Below are 12,579 nucleotides of genomic sequence, written 5' to 3' on the forward strand. Positions count from 1 at the left end.
ATATTCCTATGTCCAGGCTGTAGAGGTCCCAGGGGGCTTCGGGGGTTTGTGGGGGCACAGATACATGAGTCCAGGCTGGAGGGCTCTTGGGAGCCTTAGGGTATTTGTGGGGGGCACAGATACCTACATACAAACTGTAGGGATCCCTTGGGGGGAGTCCTAGGGAGTCTGTTAGGAGCACATATTCCTACGTCTAGGTTGTAGGGGTCGCAGGGGCTCTTAGGGGGTTCATGGGGGGCACAGATACCTACGGCCAGGCTGTAGGGGAAGCTGGGGGTCTTACGGGGGTAGTGCAGGCACAGATACCTACGTACAGAGAAGAGTGGTCCCAGGGGGCTTTGGGGGTTTATGTGGGGGACAGATAGCAACATCCAGGCTGTAGAGATCCTTGGGAGGCTTACGGGGTTTGTGTGGGGGCACAGATACCTACGTCCAGGCTGGAGGGATCCCGGGAAGGATTAGGGAGTTTCTGGGGGGCAGAGATATCTACGTCCAGGCTGTAGGGTTCCCTTGGTTTCTTAGGGGGTCGTGGGGGGCACAGATACCTACGTACAGTGGGGAGCCGGAGATGGTTCGCTGGAACAGGTTGCTAAATTTGAAGTGGGTTTAGAACCTGTTGTTAGGGTTACCATACAGCGAGCAGCTGGGGGTGCTGCTGGGAGACAGGACCCCTGGCTCGGTGCAGCTAGAGCCTCCTTTTCCCGAGCGCTCCCTTCCCCCGGTTTGCCTGGCAGCCCCCCGAGCCTCGTCACCCCCGGATTCCTGCCCTCCGAGTCTCCTCTTACCTTGGGCTCCGGCTGGCTGATTGAATCAGGCTGCAGCTCTCAGCCTGCCGGAGCCCAAGGTAAGACGAGACTGGGAGAAGAGACTCTGGGGGTGACGGGGCTCTGGGGGGGGGGGGAGAGGAATTGGGGGTGACGAGGCTCGGGGGGCTGCGGGGCAAACCGGGGGAAGGTAGCGCTGGTGCAAAGGACGCTGGGCTGTGCAGCTGCAGTCTCCCAGCAGCAGCCGCCGCCCCCGCTGCAGGGGAATCACACTGCGGCTGGCAGCCTGCGGAGCCCCAGGTGAGCCGGGGAGGGGGAATCAGAGAGTGACGGGGCTGGGCAGGGGGAAGGAATCGGGGGGTGACGTGGCTCGTGGGGGGAGGAATTGGGGGGTGACGAGGCTGTGGGGGGGGGAGGATGGGATCCCAGGGGGAGGGGGAGTAATTAATAGCAGCTGTTCCCCTCGCAAAACCCTCCCCGCTACGTTCCCTCCCCAGTGTTGCCCCCTTGGCCCCAGTCTGTAGCTCGGTGTTTAAAGCCGATAGGATCGATCCGGGTCCATCTCTCTCTCCGGCACTGGTGGGTTTTGCAGAGTTCTGCGCACGGCCCCAGTCTCCAGCTGTTCAATCCTTCACCCGGGGCGGGGGAGGGTTAATAGCGGGGATCCCAGCCAGAGCCCCCAGCCCCCGCTGCGGGGCGGGGCGCAGGGTGGGAGGACGCAGGGGCTTGTGGGAGTGGCAGTGCGCCCCGGCCTACAACTCCCATCAGCCCCCGCGGACCCAGCGGGCGGTGCTTTGGGCGCGACGGGCAGCGCTCGCAGGGCGGGGCCTGGAACGGAAGTGACGTCAGCGGTATGGAGACCGCCCGTGGTAACCAGGGGACGCTGCGGCGCCGGGACGTGGGTTCCCCCCGCGACCCCGCCCCTCCCGCGGAGTGTTTGGGACCGGCCCCCCTGCCCCCCAAGTGCTTCCACAGCCCCCCCGGCACCACCGCCTCCCCGCCCGGCACCTCCAGCCACAGCCCCCCCGGCGCATCTTTCCTCCCCCCACGGGCTCCCACAGCCCCCTCCCGCCCTGCCCAGCCTCAGCCCCCTCCCCCCTCCCCCCCGGCACCTCCAGCCACAGCCCCCCCGGCGCATCTTTCCTCCCCCACGGCACCCTCAGCCCCCTCCCGCCCTGCCCAGCCTCAGCCCCCTCCCCCCTCCCCCCCGGCACCTCCAGCCACAGCCCCCCCGGCGCCTCTTTCCTCCCCCCCCCCACGGGCTCCCACAGCCCCCCCCCGCCTCCGCCCTAGCCTTTCCTCCCCCCTAGCACCCCTCACCCAGCCACAGCCCCCCCCGGCGCCTCTTTCCTCCCCCCCCCACGGGCTCCCACAGCGCCTCTTTCCTCCCCCCCGGCACCCCCAGCGCGCCTCTCGCGTAGCCACAGCCCGCTCCCCACCCCCCTCTCCCCCCCGGCACCCCCATAATCCTCCAGCCACAGCCCCCCCCATCTCCACTGCTTCCCTCACCCAGCCACAGCCCCCCCGGCTTGTCTTTCCTCCCCCCCACGGGATCCCACAGTCCCCTCCCCACCCCCAGCACGACTCTCCTCCCCCTCGCCTAGCCACAGCCTCCCCCAGCTTCCCTCACCCAGCCACAGCCCCCCACCCTCCTAGCGCGCCTTTCCTCCCCCCCCGACTCCCACAGCCCCTGCGACCTTCCCCAACCCCCCATGTCCCCCCCCCCGTGCCCCCACATTGCTGTGAGCTTCCCCAGCTCCTCATGGGCCACCCCCTTCCCCACACACCTTCAGTGTGCCACAAGCTTCCCTCCCCCGATGGGCCCCCACGGTGCCCCCCGGCACCCCCATCACCCCCAGCGCGTCTTTCCTCCCGCCCAGCCACAGCCCCCCCATCTCCACCGCTTCCCTCACCCAGCCCCAGCCCCCCCCAGCGTGTTTTTCCTCCCCGCCCCCCCGGGCTCCCGCAGCGCGCCTTTCCTCCCCCCCGCCTAACCAGAGCCCCCCCATCCCCACAGCTTCTCTCACCCAGCCACGCCCCCCACCCTCCCAGCGTGCCCTTCTTCCCCCCACAGCCCCCCGCCCAGCCACAGCCCCTGCAACCTTCCCCAACCCCCCATGCCCTGCCCCCGCACTGCTGTGAGCTTCCCCAGCTCCTCATGGGCCACCCCCTTCCCCACACACCTTCAGTGTGCCACAAGCTTCCCTCCCCCCATGGTGCCCCCAGCACACTGTGAATTTCCCAAGCCTCTTTGGTGTCCCCAGCCCCCCTGCATCCCTAGTGCGCCGCGACCTTTCCCACCCCCAACCTCCCCAGCTCCCCGTGACATTCTCTAACCCCCCTCAGCCCCCCACAACCTTCCTCTTCCCTCCCGCACCCCCTAGCCCTCCCTGACTTTCCTTGTTCCCCCTCTTTAACCCCCAGCCCACCCCAACCTTCCCCAACCTGCTTCCCCGGTCCCCAACCCACCCACCCTGCCCCCTATGCCTGCAGCCTTCTCTAATCTGAACGCCCGTTCCTCTAGCCGAAACCAGCCCGTGGCTGTCTATCCCCCCATCCGTTGGGCCCCTCAGTCCTTTCTTCTCCCTTCAACACCTCCTAGGCCACCCCAACCTGCACCCCATCCCTACTTTCCCCCGTACATGCCTTCTCCCATAGCCCCCTTCCGCCCCCCTCCCTCCCCAACACCCCCGAGCCTGCAACAACTTTCCCCAACCTACACGTCTGTATCCCCCAGTTCATTCCTCCATTCAAGGGACTCCTCAGACCCCATCTCTCTCCAACATCCTCCCAGCTCACCACAACCTGCGCCTCCATCCATGCCTCCACCTGTAGGGACTGCTCAGTGCCCCTTCCTCCCCAACAGCCCCCCCAGTTCATTCCCCCATCCATTGGGCCCCTCAGTCCCCTTTTTTCCTCCCTCCCACCGCAACCTGCACCCCACTCTGTCCCTAGATCTGTGGGCCCCCCAGTGCCCTTTTCTCCTTTGTCCAACATTCCCCAACCTGCACCCCCATTCCTCCCTCCACCCATGGGGCCCCTCAGCCCTTCTCTCTCCTTCCTGCCCAACACTCACCCTTCATAGCACACGGGCAGGCGAGCTAGGGGACGAAACCCGTGGGGAGCAGTGGATTGTAGAGTGGAGCGGTGACTGATAGTGTGGGCTCAGTCTCTGTTCCTCGACTGGGGCGGCTGGAGATGGGATGGGAGAGGGAGGCAGGGATGAGGGTGTTAATAGAGCGCTGTGTAGTGATAGTTCCTGTTTGTCTTTATTAGTTTCCAGAGGAATTGTCCAGGAGCTGGAGCCGGAGGAGAAACTGGAAGAAGTGAACCTGAGCAGCCTGGATATCCTTGTAAGCAGAGATGAAGAGTCCTCAGCTTTCTGCCTTCTCCATGACTGGCTGTGAGTGAACAATTATGGCCTCTATCCCTCATCCGTACCACTCAAGTTTTCTTCAGAGGCCGTGAGCCTCCTTGTTGGCCATGGGACTCTGTGGGATTACGACCAAGGGAAGGGACAACAGTCTCCTCTGCTCAGTGACTGTCTTGGATGCAGGTGCAACAGGCTGCTTAACATATGAACGTAAGAATGGCCAGACTGGGTCAGATCAAAGGTCCATCTAGCCTAGTATGCTGTCTACCGACAGTGGCTAATGTCAGGTGCCCCAGAAGGAATGAACAGAACAGGGAATTACCAAGTGATCCATCCACTGTCACCCATTCCCAGCTCCTGGCAAACAGAGGCCAGGGACACGATCCCTGCTCATCCTGACTCATAGGCGTTGATGGACTCATCCTCCATGAATTGACAGTAACTCTCCACTTAACATCCTCTCGCTTAACATTGTTTCAATCTTAGGTCCCTGGTCAATTACAGAACATGCTGTATTTAAAGTTGTGCAATGCTTGGCTATAACGGCGTTTGGCTGCCTGCTTTGTCCACAGTCGGCAGCCCCCCATCAGCTCTCCTATGCCCCCCAGCACTTCCCGTCCACCAGCAGACCCTGCGGATCAGTGCCTTCCCCCATGGCCTCCTGCCTGTGGCAATCAGCTGGCTTGTGGCGTCCGGGGGCGGGGAGTGAAGACTCGTTGTGCAGGCTCCCCCTCCCTCCCCTGCTTCCAAACGTCGCAAGCCAGCTGATGGCTGCGGGCAGGAGCGAGGACCCGGTGTGTGAAGTAAAGGGGAAGGAGGGGGGAGGAAGAGGCAGGTTAAGGGTCGGGGCTTGGGGGAAGAGGTTGAGGCCCCCACCCTGGTGCTCGCAGAGAGGGGAAGCTGCCGCTGCTCCTGTGCAACATGCTTCTCCTAGCCTACAGCATCTTCAGCCTCCTTGCCTGCCTCATTGTCGCCAGTGCCAGTGGGCTGTGCCCGTGTGGGGTAAGGCGGGGGCACCCCCCAACTATAGTACTGTCCTGTATGGCAAAAAATAATTCCCTGTAGCGTAACCCCCCATTTACATTCATTCTTATGGGGAAATTGGACTTGCTTAACATCGTTTCACTTAAAGTCGCATTTTTCAAGAACATAACGAGAACGTTAAGTGAGGAGTTACTGTACTTAGTTCTTACTTGAACCCCATTATAGTCTTGGCTTTCACAGCATTCTCTGGCCAGGAGCTCCAAAGGCTGAGTGTGCGTTGCGTGCTTTTTAATTGTATCTATAAAGGTGTGATGGGAGATGAAGAACCTACACAACACTGCAGATTCTGATGATAAGTTCTGTTTTTCCCTCTTGTGTTGTGCTTAGTACCACGGAGAAAGAAGTGAAGGGTAAGAGCCCACCCCAACTGTGAGATGGAAGGCGCCCAAGAGCCGTGAGACAGTGAGCGTTGTTGATTCCAGGCTATGCAGATGCCATGAAGCTGGGAGTGGAGCAGATGTCACCATCAGTGAGATAAGTGTCTGGTTTCGTGAGGACTCTTGTAACGGTGTACCTGCCTCCAGGCCAGGACTTGTCGTTAGCTGGGGCTGAGTTTGTAGGAAAAGGTTCCTGAATAGCTGTAGTTACGAGGGAGACAAGGTCCCCATTTTCAGGGGCTGGTCATTTCTCTGTCCACAAGCAGTGTGTTCTCTGCAGCAGAAGGTTGGATCCAGGGGGATGACTCCAGCTGGTGAGTTTCTTGACTTCCTCCCACGTTTTTCTCTCTCTCTCTCTCTCTCTCTCTTCTAATGTGTTGGCCAACACACTCTCTGTCTGTCTCTGTCCTTGCCTCTCCTTGTCCTGTCTCCTTTCGTAGGACATGGATAGGTGTGGTAGCTGTGCGTCCCCACAGGCTAGGTCTTGGGAGCGGTGAACAAGTAGGAGGGGACCAAAATCACACAGGGTGGTGGGCACTAGAGTGCAGCGGTGACTGTGGGTGTTGACGGAGTCTCTGCTCTAGTGGGGCTGATGTGGATGGCGTGGGACGGGGAGGTAGGGATGAGGGCAAGATTTCATGCACCAGTTGAATTTTGTGTAGTGAGGCTTTTTCTTGGGTTACGTCCTGCATTTGCAGAGGAATCATCCAGGAGCAGCAGCCGGAGGAGAAATTGGCGGAAGTGGACCTGAGCCACCTGGAAATCCTTCTAAGCAGACATGAACAGTCTTCAGCTTTCTGACTCCCGCGTAACTGCCTGTGAGTAAGAGGTCAGGGCTTGTAATTCCTCTTCTGTACTCACTGCAATTTTCTTCACACTCTGTTTGCTTCCTCATTGTCTATGGGGCTCTGTGTGATTAAGGCTTGAAGGGACCAGAATCTCTGGATCTCTCCTGGCATCTGCAGTCTGGGACTGTGGTGGGCCCGCTGTGCACCCCTGACTCTCGCCCCCCTTTGCCTCTGCTTGCTGGAAGCAACAAGCTACAGAAAGCAATAAGTTACAAGCCAAATCATGCTTATCCCCACAGGTGTGGTGTGTGTGACCAGAGTGTGCTGTGCGGAGTGACTGTTTAAGGTGTCATTCCAAGGGCTGCTTTCTACTTGTAGTCCTAAAGGTCTGATGGGATGAGGGTTCAGGGCAGAGCCTCACTGTGTGGGAGAGGCAAAAAGTAGAGCCTCCCCAACATTGCCCACTGAGATGGTAACTTACTTGTTTTTCCCCTGGTGCTGGGTTTAGTACCAAGGGAAAAGAAGTCACGTGTCTCTGTCTACTGCCTTCATGTCATGGAAAGCGAGCGAGAGCGATGGGACCTCAAGAACTACTGATGCCAAGGAAAAGCTGTCCTACTGGGAGTGGAACAGTCACCACTCTCAATGGGATAAGTGTCTGTTTTGGTGATTGCTCTGCTCCCGGCCCACCTTGCTCCTGGTAGGGATGCTCCATTTGCTGGGGCTGTGTTTGTAAGAAAGTGTTTTTGACTAGCTGTGTTTATGAGGGAGACAAGGTCCCCATTTTCAGGGGCTGCTCAGTTCTATGGCCAGTAGCAGTGTGTCCTCTGCATCAGAAGGTGAGATCCAGGGGGATGACTCCAGGTGACGAGTTGCTTCCCTTCCTCCCATGTTTCTCTCTCTCTGTCTGTCTCTTCTCTAGTATGTTGGCCAACACTCTCTTTCTCTCTCTGTCTCTGTCCTTGCCTCTCCTTCTCCCTTCTCCCTTCATAGCACATGGGCAGGTGTGCTAGGTGTGCATCCCCACAGGCCAGGTCTTGGGAGCTATGAACAAGTAGGAGAGGATGAAAATCGTGCTGGACAGTGGGTGCGAGAGTGGAGCGGTGACTCAGTGTTTACTCGGTCTGTATTCACTGAGTGGATTTTACGCACCAATAGAGCTGTATGTAGTGATGTCTCATGCTTGGCTTTTGCAGCTGCGCTTCTAAAGGAAGCATGGAGGAGCAGCAGCTGAAGGAGAAGGTGGCAGACGTGGACCTGAGCAGCTTGGACATTGTTCTAAGCAGAGATTAACAGTCCTCAGCTTTCTGCCTTGCACATAACTGGCTGTGAGTAAGCGATACTATATTCAAAGCACTGAACTCCTCACTTAAAGTTGCCCCGGTTAACTTTGTAACGTTGTTACATTGCTGATCAATTAGGGAACATGCTCGTTTAACATTGCGCAATGCTCTCTGTAGTGAGTCGGTGTGGCTCCCCTCCTGCCCAGCAGAGGGAGTGCCCTCGCAGACACCTAAGTGGGCGGAGCCACCACCACCTGTCCCCGCCCCCTGGAAGTCAAGGGGCGGGACAGGAAGTAGAAAAGCCGGCCGCCAGAGCTCAGTCAGAGCCCGGCCGCCGCAGGGAGCAGACGTGCTGTCGGGAGCTCCTGACTGGGAACTCTCCAGGGCCCGAGGCAGCTGTCCTGATTGGCCGGAGCTTCCTCGCGCCCGCTACGAAGAGGAACCACCGGAGCTTCCCTGGGCCCGGTACTGGGAGGAGCCGCCGGAACTCCCCCGCGCCCACTACGAAGAGGAGCTGTCAGAGCCTCCCCGTCCCTGCTGTTACCCAGAGGAGCCGCCCGAGCACGCCTGGCCGGACTTCCCCGAGTAGCTGCCGGACCTGCCACCAAGCCCTGGCCTTGAGGAGCCTATGCTGATTGACTGGCCTGGACCCGGTGCCCTGGACGAGGTAAGCCCTGAGGGGGAAAGTGGAAGTAGCCTGGGGGTAGCCGACCCTTGTCAGGCTGCAGACGCAGAGGTCCCGATGTCAGTGTGTTGCGGTCAGGACCCCACTGACCAGCAGCGATGACAGCTGCTGCTAGGGCCCCGGGCTAGGACACAGTGGAGTGAGTGGGCCTGTGTCCCCCCTGGCACCCCACTCACGGGTGGCAGTTTTCCCCCTCACCCAATGCTCCGGTCTAGGGACCTGGGCCTATATGACTACCGTTTGTTTGCTGCTGAGCCCCTTGTGCTGTTTGCTGCTGAGCCCCTGCACCCGAGGGCCTGAGCTCCTTGTGCTGGTTGCTGCTGAGCCCCTGCAACCGAGGGCCTGAGCTTCCTAACCCTGTTTACTGTTGTTCAGCCGGTTCCACAGAAGACGTGGAGTGAGTCGGCGTGGCTCCCCTCCTGCCCTCAGGAGGGTCGAGCCCCGGCGCGATAGATTACACTCCCTTATTATGTTGCTTGGCAGCTGCCTGGTTTATCCAGTCCTTGCAGGAAGAGCAGCCCGTTTCAGCTAGCTGGTGGGGGCTTGGAACCAGGGTGGATGGGCTCCCCATCAGCTCCCCGCCCCCCTAAGTTCCCTGTGCTCCGTTAGCTGGGGCTGGGTTTGTAAGAAAAGGTTCCCGACTAGTAGTTATGAGGGAGACAAGGTCTCCATTTTCAGGGGCTGCTCAGTTCTCTGGCCAGGAGCAGTGTGTCCTCTGCAGCAGAAGGTTAAATCCAGGAGAATGGCTGCAGGTGGAGAGTTGCTTGCCTTCCTCCTGTGTTTCTCTGTTCTCTAGTACGTTGGCCAACACACACCCTCTCTATGCTTGCCTTTCCTTATGCTGTCTCTCTTCTTAGGACATGGGCAGGTGTGCTAGGTGTGCATCCCCACAGGTTAGGTCTTGGAAGCCCTGGAGGAGTAGGAGGGGACGAAAACCATGTTGGGCAGTAGGTGTTAAAGTGGAGCGGTGACTGTTGGTGTTAACTCGGTCTCTGTTCGTCGAGTGGGGCCGATGTAGATGGGATGGAAGAGGGAGGCAGGGATGAGGCCAAGATTTCAAGCACCAATAGAGCTGTGTGTAGTTATGGCTCATGCTTGGCTTTTGCAGCTGCGCTTGCAGAGGAATTGTCCAGGAGCCCCAGCCCAAGGAGAAACTGGCAGAAGTGGATCTGAGCAGCCTGGACATCCTTCTAAGGAGACATGAACAGTCCTCAGCTTTCTGCCTTCTGAACAACTGGCTGTGAGTAAGCGGTCAGTGCTTTCAATTCCTTATCTGTACTTGCTGTAGTTTTCTTCACAGGCCATGTGCTTCCTCGTTGGGTACCGGGCACAGTGGTATTAAGGCTGGGGAAGGGACAGGAGTCTCCTGAGCAAAGTGACCATTTTGGGTGCAGTTACAATGGGTCCCTTCTAGTTGCAGGTGTAAAGTAGTAACGGGAGATGGTTTGAGGGCGGAGCTGTGGGATACAGGAGATGTGAAATGAAGAGACTACGCGACATTGCAGACTGAGATGCTATTTTTTTTTTTTGCTTTTTCTCCCCTCTGCTGGGTTTAGTACTAAGGAAAAAGAAGTCACACGTCAGAGTCTACTGCCCTCATGCGATGGCAAGTGAGTGAGAGCAGCGAGCCTGTGAGCATTGTTCAGGCCAGGCAAGAGCCGTCCATCTGGGAGCCGAGGAGATGCTACTGTCACTGAGATAAGTGTCTGTTTTGCTGAGGGTTCTGCTCACGGCAGATCTGACTCCAGGTAGAGACACCCTGTTAGCTGGGGCTGGGTTTGTAAGAAAAGGTTCCTGACTAGCTGTGGATACGAGGGAGACAAGGTCCCCGTTTTCAGGGGCTGGTCATTTTTCTATCCACAAGCAGTGTGTCCTCCGCAAGAGAAGGTTGGATCCAGGGGGATGCCTCGAGCTGGCGAGTTCCTTCCCCTCCTCCTGTGTTTTTCTCCCTCCCTCCCTCTCTCTTTTCTGTACTGTGTTGGCCAACACACACTCTCTTTCCCTCTGTCTGTGTCCTTGCCTCTCCCTGTGCTTTCTCCCTTTATAGGACACGGGTAGGTGTGGATCCCCACAGGCTGGGTCTCGGGAGCCAGGAAGAAGTAGGAGGGGATGAAAATTATGTGGGGTCATGGGTGCGAGAGTGGAGGCAGGTATTGTAAAATATCTAGCATGGTAGCATGTTGGATAGTGATGGCTCTTCCATAGGTGGTTTGCTGTTCTTGCAGAGGCCCGCTCAAGGCCAATGGAGCCGCCCCAGACAGAGGAGAAGCATCTGGAGGAACCAGACCTGCACAATCTAGATGTTTTTCACTTGGCAGTGGAGCTAAGAAGTGCTCTCGTGATATTGGAGGAGCAGGTGTGTGTTTTTGTGAAATCTCTCTCTATCCAGTATCTGCTGTGATAGACCCAGGCCAGTTGGGAACAGCAGAGTAGTAGAAGGGAGATAAACCTGCCACTGGATAAGTAGTTTTCTGTTCCCTGGGTGACCAGAGCAGGGGCTGCTCCAGGCTAATGAGAACACCTGACTCCAATTAACCTGCTAAGAGTCAGGTGAGGCTGTTAAGCATGTGACTCTAATTAAGCAGTCGGTGTTTGGAATCCCTCATCTGTACTCGCTTCAGTTTTGTTCAGAGGCTGTGAATTTCCTCGTTGAACACAGTGCTTTGTGGGTTTAGTACCAAGGGAAAAGAAGTGGAGGGTCAGAGTCTGCTCCCCTCATGCGATGGAAAGCAAGTAAGAGCGGGGAGACAGTGAACATTACTGATGCCAGGCAAGAGCCGTCCAGCTTGGAGCTGAGTAGCCGTCACTGTCAGTGAGATAAGTGTCTTGTTAGGTGAGGGCTCTGCTCACTTCCCGCTTGGCTTCAGGTACGGATGCCCAGTTAGCTATGGCTCGGTGTGTAACAAAATGAGCTGTGGATATGTGGGAGACAAGGTCCCCATTTTCAGCATCAGCTCATTTCTCTGTTCACAAGCGGTGTGTCCTCTGCAGAAAAGCTTGGATCCAGGAGGATGATTCCAGGTGAGGAGTTGCTTGCCTTCCTCCCGTGTTAATCTCTCTCTCTCTCTTTTCTCTGTGTGTTGGCCAACACACTTTCTCTAAATCTGTCCTTGCCTCATTTTGCGTTGTCTTGCTTCATGGCACATGGGCAGGTGTGCTAGGTGTGCTCCCCACAGGCTTGGGTCTCTGGAGTAATGAAGAAGTAGGAGGGGACAAAAATTATGTGGGGTAGAAGGGATGAGAGTGGATTGGAGACTGTCGGTTTTGAGTCGATCTGTGTTCATCAGGTGGGGCTGATGTAAATGGAATGGCAGAGGGAGCGAGAGATGAGGGCAAGATTTCACACACCTTCACAACTGTGTAATGCTGGATCATGCATGGCTTTTGCAGCTGCGCTGGTACAGGAATTGTCCAGGAACCCTACCCGGAGGAGAGACTCTCAGAAGTGAACCTGATCAGCCTGAACATTCTTCTAAGCAGACATGAACAGTCCTCAGCTTTCTGCCTCCTGCATAAATGGCTGTGAGTAAGTGCTGTACTTTTATTCACAGGCTGTGTGCTTCCTCGTTGGGTACAAGGCTCTGTGGGATTAAGGCTAGGGAGTGGCCAGAGTCTCCTGAGAAAGTGACTATTTTGGGTGCTGTTACAATGGGTATCTTCGACTTGCAGTTGTAAAGCAGTAATGGGAGATGGGTTGAGGGTGAAGCCCTGGGATACGGGAGATGGGAAATGAAGAGACTATGCGACATTGCAGATGGAGATGCTATTTTTTTTTGTTTTTCCCTCCTCTGCTGGATTTGATACCAAGAAAAAGAAGTCATTTGCCAGTCTACTGCCCTCATGTGATGGAAAGCGAGCGAGAGCGATGAGACCGTGAGCATGGCTGATGCCACGCAAAAGCCATCCATCTGGCAGCAGAAGAGCCGTCGCTGTCAGTGAGATAAGTGTCTGTTTTGGTGAGGGCTCTGCTCATGGCCCACGTTGATGCTGGTAGGGATGCCCTGTTAGCTAGGGCTGGGTTTGTAAGAAAAGGTTCCTGACTAGCTGTGGTTGTAAGAGAGACAAGGTTCCCAATTTCAGGGGCTGATGATTCCTCTGGTCAGGAGCAGTGTGACCTATGCAGCAGAAGGTAGCATCTAGAGGATGACTCCAGGTGTCGAGTTACTTGCCTTCCTCCCATGTTTCTCTGTCTTCTCTATTGTGTTGGCCAACACTCTCGCTCTTCCATTCTCCCTTCCTTGCCTTTCCTGGTGCCGTCTCCCTAC

The 12,579-nt window shown here is 57.2% G+C and overlaps 2 long non-coding RNA genes across 2 annotated transcripts; both read left to right on the forward strand.

Moving 5' to 3' along the window:
* Nucleotides 1–5,814: 5,814 nt before the first annotated feature.
* On the forward strand, nucleotides 5,815–7,601 carry LOC123366464. Its single transcript, XR_006578088.1, has 3 exons — nucleotides 5,815–5,872; nucleotides 6,257–6,376; nucleotides 7,543–7,601. It is a non-coding gene; the product is annotated as an uncharacterized LOC123366464 (long non-coding RNA).
* Nucleotides 7,602–7,620: 19 nt separating this feature from the next.
* Nucleotides 7,621–9,473, forward strand: LOC123366463. The gene is made up of 3 exons (XR_006578087.1): nucleotides 7,621–7,674; nucleotides 8,014–8,296; nucleotides 9,423–9,473. It is a non-coding gene; the product is annotated as an uncharacterized LOC123366463 (long non-coding RNA).
* The last annotated feature ends 3,106 nt before the right edge of the window (nucleotides 9,474–12,579 follow it).

The sequence above is a fragment of the Mauremys mutica genome, chromosome 3 (genome assembly GCF_020497125.1).
Source record: "Mauremys mutica isolate MM-2020 ecotype Southern chromosome 3, ASM2049712v1, whole genome shotgun sequence".
Lineage (NCBI taxonomy): Eukaryota > Metazoa > Chordata > Testudines > Geoemydidae > Mauremys > Mauremys mutica.